Source organism: Arachis hypogaea, chromosome 17 (genome assembly GCF_003086295.3).
Source record: "Arachis hypogaea cultivar Tifrunner chromosome 17, arahy.Tifrunner.gnm2.J5K5, whole genome shotgun sequence".
In the NCBI taxonomy this organism is placed as follows: domain Eukaryota; kingdom Viridiplantae; phylum Streptophyta; class Magnoliopsida; order Fabales; family Fabaceae; genus Arachis; species Arachis hypogaea.
This window is the reverse complement of record NC_092052.1, coordinates 36,704,423-36,712,799: the sequence shown is the minus strand read 5'-3', so window position 1 is coordinate 36,712,799 and position 8,377 is coordinate 36,704,423. Positions and strand designations below refer to the sequence as shown.

The 8,377-nt window shown below is 37.2% G+C and overlaps 1 non-coding gene across 1 annotated transcript; it reads right to left on the bottom strand.

Annotated features, from left to right (window-relative positions):
• Window positions 1-3,086: 3,086 nt before the first annotated feature.
• On the bottom strand, window positions 3,087-3,194 carry LOC112768896 (small nucleolar RNA R71). Its single transcript, XR_003186273.1, has one exon. It is a non-coding gene; the product is annotated as a small nucleolar RNA R71 (small nucleolar RNA).
• Between the last annotated feature and the right edge of the window lie 5,183 nt (window positions 3,195-8,377).

The following is an 8,377-nucleotide window of genomic DNA, read 5'->3' as shown; positions in this document are numbered from 1 at the left end:
ATAGGCTAAAATTATTGGCGGCCATTCTTGAGATCCGGAAAGTCTAAACCTTGTCTGTGGTATTCCGAGTAGGATCTGGGAAGGAATGGCTGTGACGAGCTTCAAACTCGCGAGTGCTGGGTGTAGTGACAGACGCAAAAGGATTACTGAATCCTATTCCAGCAGGATCGAGAACCGACAGATGATTAAGCGTGCGGTGACAGCGCATTTTGGACCATTTTCATTGAGAGGACGGGATGTAGCCATTGACAACGGTGATGCCCAACATACAGCTTGCCATGGAAAGGAGTAAGAAGGATTGGATGAAATCAGTAGGAAAGCAGAGGGTCAGAAGGAACAAAAGCAACTCCATACGCTTATCTGAAATTCTCACCAATGAATTACATAAGTATTTCTATCCTATTTTATATTTTAATTATATTTTAATTATCAAATCTCCATAACCATTTGAATCCACCTGACTGAGATTTACAAGGTGACCATAGCTTGCTTCAAGCCGACAATCTCCGTGGGATCGACCCTTACTCACGTAAGGTTTATTACTTGGACGACCCAGTGCACTTGCTGGTTAGTTGTGCGAAGTTGTGACAAAGAACTAAGATTATGAACGTGCGTATTAAGTTTTCAGCGCCATTACCAAGGAATGAATGATCACGATTTCGTTCACCAAGTTTTTGGCGCCGTTGCCGGGGATTGTTCGAGTTTGGACAACTGATGGTTCATCTTGTTACTCAGATTAGGTGAATTTTATTTTAATTTTAAGATTTTTTGTTTTTATCATTTTTATTTTTATTTTCGAAAAAAAAATTTCAAAAAAAAATGTATAAAATAAATTATTTTATGTTTTTCAAAATTTTTAAGAATGAATTCTAGAGTTTCAAGATAACATGTTGAAGCCTGGCTGGCTGTAAAGCCATGTCTAAATTTTTTTGGACTGAGGCTTCCTCTTCATATGCTTGAACTATGTATGCTGAAGCTTGGCTGGCCATTGGCCATGTCTAGTGTTTTGGACCGGAGCTTTCACTGAAAGCTTTGCTGGCTAGTAAGCCATGTCTAATTCTTGGACTGGAGCTTTAGACTAATATTGCATGATTCCTGGAATTCTCATTAGAAATTTTGAAATCCTTATTTTTCTTTTCCCATATAATTTTCGAAAAAATACCAAAAATTTTAATAAAATCATGAAAAACCAAAAATAATTTGATGTTTCTTGTTTGAGTATAGTGTCAATTCTTAAGTTTGGTGTCAATTGCATGTTTTTATAATTTTCTTTAATTTTCGAAAATTCATCATATGTTCTTCATGATCTTCAAGTTGTTCTTGATGATCTCCTTTGTTTGATCTTTGCATTTTTATGTTTTGTGTCTTTTCTTATTTTTCATATGCATTTTCAATTTGTTAATGTCTAAACATTGAAAATTTCTAAGTTTGGTGTCTTGCATGTTTTTCTTTTCTTAAAAATTTTCAAAAATAAGTTCTTGGTGTTCATCTTGACATTCAAAGTGTTCTTGCATGCATTAGTTGTTTTGATTCATAATTTCTATGTTTTGTGTCAATTTTGTGTTTTTCTCTCTCCTCATTAAAAATTCAAAAATAAAAAAATATCTTTCCCTTATTCTTCTCATAAATTTCAAAATTTGGTTTGATTTAGTCAAAAAGTTTTTAAATTTAATTGTTTCTTATGAGTCAAATCAAATCTTCAATTTAAAAATTCTATCTTTTTCAAATCTTTTTCAAAAATCAAATCTTTTTCATTTTTTCTTTCATATTTTCGAAAATTTTGAATTGATTTTCAAAATCTTTTTCTTATTTTATTTTATAATTTCAAAATCTTTACTAACAATTAATGTGATTAATTCAAAAATTTTTACTTGCCTATTAAGAAAGGTTCAATCTTTAAATTTTAAAATCATATCTTTTTATTTCTTGTTAGTCAAGTAATCAACTTTAATTTTCAAAATCAAATCTTTTTAATTTCCTTTTTAAATCTTTTTCAAATTAAATTTTCAATCATACCTTTCAATCATATCTTTTTCAAAACTTAATTTCAAAATCTTTTCTAACTTCTTATCTTTTCAAAATTTGATTTTCAAATCTTTTTCAATTAACCACTTAACTTTTTGTTTGATTTTAAAAGTTTACTATTTCAATCATATCTTTTTTAAAACTACATAACTACTTTTCTCTCTCTTATTTTCGAAAATTACTAACCCCTTTTTCAAAATTTGTTTTAATTAACTAATTGTCTTAAATTTTAATTTAATTTTATTTCCCATCTTAAATTTCGAATTCTAATTAATAGTCAACATAAAAACAAAAAAAATATTTTTTTATTTTATTTTTAATTTTCGAATTTTCCCCTCTCTCATCTCCTTCTCTTTATTTATCTACTAACACTTCTCTTCTACTCAAAAATTTGAACCAACTCTTCTCCTCTATGTTCGAATTCTTATCTTTTCTTTCTTCCATTCTTCTCTTCTTATACTCATATAAGGAATCTCTATACTGTGACATAGAGGATTCCATATTTTCTTTTCTGTTCTCTTCTTTTTTATATGAGCAGGAACAAGGATAAGAACATTCTTGTTGAAGCTGATTCTGAACCTGAAAGGACTCTGAAGAGGAAGCTAAGGGAAGCTAAAGCACAACTCTCTGGAGAAAATCTGAAAGAAATTTTCAAAAAAGAAGGAGACATGGCCGAACCCAACAACAATACAAGGAAGATGCTTGGTGACTTTACTGCACCAAATTCCAACTTACATGGAAGAAGCATCTCAATTCCTGCCATTGGAGCAAACAATTTTGAGCTAAAGCCTCAATTAGTTTCTCTGATGCAACAGAATTGCAAGTTTCATGGACTTCCATCAGAAGATCCTTTTCAGTTCTAAACTGAATTCTTGCAAATCTGTGATACTGTTAAGACCAATGGGGCTGATCCCGAGGTCTACAGGCTTATGCTTTTCCCGTTTGCTGTAAGAGACAGAGCTAGAATATGGTTGGACTCTCAACCTAAAGATAGCCTGAACTCTTGGGATAAGCTGGTCACGGCTTTCTTAGCCAAGTTCTTTCCCCCTCAAAAGCTTAGCAAGCTTAGAGTGGATGTTCAAACCTTCAAACAGAAAGAAGGTGAATCCCTTTATGAAGCTTGGGAGAGATACAAGCAACTGACCAAAAAGTGTCCTTCTGACATGCTTTCAGAATGGACCATCCTGAATATATTCTATGATGGTCTGTCTGAATTATCAAAGATGTCATTGGACCATTCTGCAGGTGGATCCATTCACCTAAAGAAAATGCCTACAGAAGCTCAGGAACTCATTGATATGGTTGCAAATAACCAGTTCATGTACACTTCTGAAAGGAATCCTGTAAGTAATGGGACGCTTCAGAGGAAGGGAGTTCTTGAAATTGATACTCTGAATGCCATATTGGCTCAGAATAAAATATTGACCCACCAAGTCAATATGATTTCTCAGAGTCTGAATGGATTGCAAGCTGCATTCAACAGTACTAAAGAGGCATCTTCTGAAGAAGAAGCTTATGATCCTGAGAACCCTGTAATAGCAGAGGTGAATTACATGGGTGAACCCTATAGAAACACCTATACTCCCTCATGGAGAAATCATCCAAATTTCTCATGGAAGGATAAACAAAAGCCTCAACAAGGCTTTAATAATGGTGGAAGAAACAGGTTTAGCAATATCAAGCCTTTTCCATCATCCACTCAGCAACAGACAGAGAATTCTGAGCAGAGTCCATCTAGTTTAGCAAATATAGTCTCTGATCTATCTAATGCCACTCTAAGTTTCATGAATGAAACAAGGTCCTCCATTAGAAATTTGGAGGCACAAGTGGGCCAGCTGAGTAAAAGAGTCACTAAAACTCCTAGTACTCTCCCAAGCAATACAGAAGAGAATCCAAAAAGAGAGTGCAAGGCCATTACCTTACTTGGTGTGGCCGAACCCAGAGAGGAGGAGAAGGACGTGAATCCTAGTGAGGAAGACCTCTTGGGACGTTCACTGACCAATAAGGAGTTTCCCTTTGAGGAACCAAAGGAATTTGAGGCTCACCTAGAGACCATAGAGATTCCATTGAACTCCCTTTTACCATTAATGAGCTCTGATGACTATTCTTCCTCTGAAAAGGATGAAGACATCAGTGAAGAGCAGGTTGCTAAATATCTAGGAGCCATCATAAAGTTGAATGCCAGTTTATTTGGTAATGATACTTGGGAGGATGAACCCCCCTTGTTCTCCAATGAACTTAGTGCATTGATAAGGCAGACATTGCCTCAGAAGAAACCGGATCCCGGAAAGTTCTTCATACCTTGTACCATAGGCACCATGACCTTTGAGAAGGCTCTGTGTGACCTTGGGTCAGGGATAAACCTCATGCCACTCTCTGTAATGGAGAAACTTGGAATCTTTGAGGTACAAGCTGCAAGAATCTCACTAGAGATGGCAGACAAATCAATGAAACAGGCTTATGGATTAGTAGAGGACTTGTTAGTAAAGGTTCAAGGACTTTACATCCCTACTGATTTCATAATCCTAGACACTGGGAAGGATGAGGATGAATCTATCATCCTTGGAAGACCCTTCCTAGCCACAGTAAAAGTTGTGATTGATGTGGACAGAGGAGAATTGGTCCTTCAACTGAATGAGGACAACCTTGTGTTTAAAACTCAAGGATCTCCCTCTGTAACCATGGAGAGGAAGCAAGAAAAGCTTCTCTCACTGCAGAGTCAACCATAGGCCCCACAGTCAAACTCTAAGTTTGGTGTTCGAAGGCCACAACCAAACTCTAAGTTTGGTGTTGGGAGGTCCCAACAATGCTCTGAACATCTGTAAGGCTCCATGAGAGCTCACTGTCAAGCTATTGACTTTAAAGAAGCACTTGTTGGGAGGCAACCAAATGTTATTTGCTTATATCTATTTATTTTCTATTGTTATTTTATGTTCTTTTTAGGTTGATGATCATGTGGAGTCACAAAAACTACTGAAAAATCAAAAACAAAATGAAAAACAACATTAAAAATAGCTCACCCTGGAGGAAGAGCTTACTGGCGTTTAAACGCCAGTAAGAAGTATCAAACTGGCGTTTAACGCCAGAAAGAAGCATCAAGCTGGCGTTAAATGCCAGAAACAAGCACCAAACTGGCGCTTAACGCTAGAACAGAGCATGGAATTGGTGTTAAATGCCAGAAACAAGCAGCAAGCTGGCGTTTAATGCCAGACATGCATTCTAAGGGCATTTTGCATGCCTACTTGGAGCAGGGATGTTAAATCCTTGACCCCTATGGATCTGTGGACCCCACAGGATCCCCACCTACCCCACCTCTTCTTTTCTCCTCTTCACACCTTTTCATAACTCTCTTTCCCAAATACCCTTTACCAATCACCTCCATACCTCTTCCCTAAATACCCTTAACCACTCACATCCATCCACTCTTTCCCATAAACCCCACCTACCTCCAAAATTTAAATTCTTTTCCCTCCCAAACCCAACCTTAATGGCCGAAACCTACCCTCCACCCCACCCCTATATAAACCCCTCAACACTACTCCATTTTCACACATTACAACCACCACTTCTCCCCCTTAGCCGAATACACTATCTCCCTCCATCTCCTCCATTTTTTCTTCTTCTACTACTTTCTTTCTTCTTTTGCTCGAGGATGAGCAAACTTTTTAAGTTTGATGTGGTAAAAGCATTGCTTTTTGTTTTTCCATAACCATCAATGGCACCTAAGGCCAGAGAAACCTCAAGAAAGAGGAAAGGGAAGGCAATTGCTTCCACTTCTGAGTCATGGGAGATGGAGAGATTCATCTCAAAGGTCCATCAAGACCACTTCTATGAAGTTGTGGCCAAGAAAAAGGTGATCCCTGAGGTCCCTTTTAAGCTAAAAAAGAGCGAATATCCGGAGATCCGACAAGAGATTAGAAGAAGAGGATGGGAAGTTCTCTCTAATCCTATTCAACAAGTCGGGATCTTAATGGTTCAAGAGTTATATGCAAACGCATGGATCACTAGGAACCATGATCAAAGTAGGAACCCGAATCCAAAGAATTGGCTTACAATGGTTCGGGAGAAATACTTAGATTTCAGTCCGGAAAATGTAAGGTTGGCGTTCAACTTGCCAATGATGCAAGAAAACGCACGCCCTACACTAGAAGGGTCAACTTTGATCAAAAGTTGGACCAAGTCCTCATGGACATATGTGTGGAAGGAGCTCAATGGAAAGTTGACTCAAGAGGCAAGCCGATTCAATTGAGAAGACCGGACCTTAAGCCTGTAGCTAGAGGATGGTTGGAGTTCATCCAATGCTCAATTATTCCTACTAGCAACCGGTCTGAAGTTACTGTAGACCAGGCCATCATGATCCATAGTATCATGATTGGGGAGAAAGTGGAAGTTCATGAGATTATACCTCAAGAACTCTACAAGGTGGCTGACAAGTCCTCTACTTTGGCAAGGTTAGCCTTTCTTCACCTCATTTGCCACCTCTGTAATTCGGTTGGAATTGACATAGAGGGAGACATCCTCATTGAAGAGGACAAGCCCATCACTAAGAAAAATATGGAGCAAACAAGAGATCATGGACCTCAACAAGAGCATGAGGAAATTCATCACCATGAAATCCCTGAGATGCCTCAAGGGATGCACTTCCTTCCACAGAACTATTGGGAGCAAATCAACACCTCCCTAGGAGAATTAAGTTCCAACATGGGACAACTAAGGATGGAACACCAAGAGCACTCCATCATTCTCCATGAGATTAGAGAAGACCAAAGAGCTATGAGGGGGGAGCAACAAAGACAAGGAAGAGACATAAAGGAGCTCAAGAGCACCATTGGTTCTTCAAGAAGAGGAAGACGCCACCCTCACTAAGGTGGACCCGTTCCTTAATCTCTTTGTCTATTTATTTTTTTCTGTTTTTCGTTTACTATGCTTTATGTTTATGTTTGTGTCTTATTACATGATCATTAGTATTTAAGTGTCTATGTCTTAAAGCTATGAATGTCCTATGAATCCATCACCTTTCTTAAATAAAAAATGCTTTTATTACAAAAGAACAATAAGTACATGAATTTTGAATACATCCTTGAAATTAGTTTAATTATTTTGATGTGGTGACAATACATTTTGTTTTCTGAATGAATGCTTGAACAGTGCATATGTCTTTTGATATTGTTGTTTATGAATGTTAAATATGTTGGCTCTTGAAAGAATGATGAAAAGGAGAAATGTTATTGATAATCTGAAAAATTATAAAATTGATTCTTGAAGCAAGAAAAAGCAGTGAATACAAAAGCTTGCAAAAAAAAAAGAGAAAAGAAAAAGCAAGCAGAAAAAGCCAATAGCTCTTTAAACCAAAAGGCAAGAGCAAAAAGCCAATAGCCCTTAAAACCAAAAGGCAAGGGTAATAAAAAGGATCCAAGGCTTTGAGCATCAGTGGATAGGAGGGCCCACAAGGAATAAAATTCTGGCCTAAGCGGCTAAACCAAGCTGTCCCTAACCATGTGCTTGTGGCGTGAAGGTGTCAAGTGAAAACTTGAGACTGAGCGGTTAAAGTCGAGGTCCAAAGCAAAAAAAAGAGTGTGCTTAAGAACCCTGGACACCTCTAATTGGAGACTCTAGCAAAGCTGAGTCACAATCTGAAAAGGTCCACCCAGTTATGTGTCTGTGGCATTTATGTATCCGGGGGTAATACTGGAAAACAAAGTGCTTAGGGCCACGGCCAAGACTCATAAAGTAGCTGTGTTCAAGAATCAACATACTGAACTAGGAGAATCAATAACACTATCTGAATTCTGAGTTCCTATAAATACCAATCATTCTGAACTTCAAGGGATAAAGTGAGATGCCAAAACTCTTCAGAGGCAAAAAGCTACTAGTCCCGCTCATCTAATTGGAGCTAAGTTTGATTGATATTTGAAATTTATATTATATTCTCTTCTTTTTATCTTATTTGATTTTCAGTTGCTTGGGGACAAGCAACAATTTAAGTTTGGTGTTGTGATGAGTGGATAATTTATATGCTTTTTGGCATTGTTTTTACATAGTTTTTAGTATGATTTAGTTAGTTTTTAGTATATTTTTATTAGTTTTTAAATTAAAATCACATTTTTGGACTTTACTATGAGTTTGTGTGTTTTTCTCTGATTTCAGATAATTTTTGGCTGAAATTGAGGAAGTTGAGCAAAAATCAGATTCAGAGGCTGAAGAAGGACTGCAGATGCTGTTGGATTCTAACCTCCCTGCATTCAAAGTAGATTTTCTGGAGCTACAAGAGTCCAAATGGCTCGCTCTCAATTGCGTTGGAAAGTAGACATCCAAGATTTCCAGCAATATATAATAGTCCATACTTTGCCCG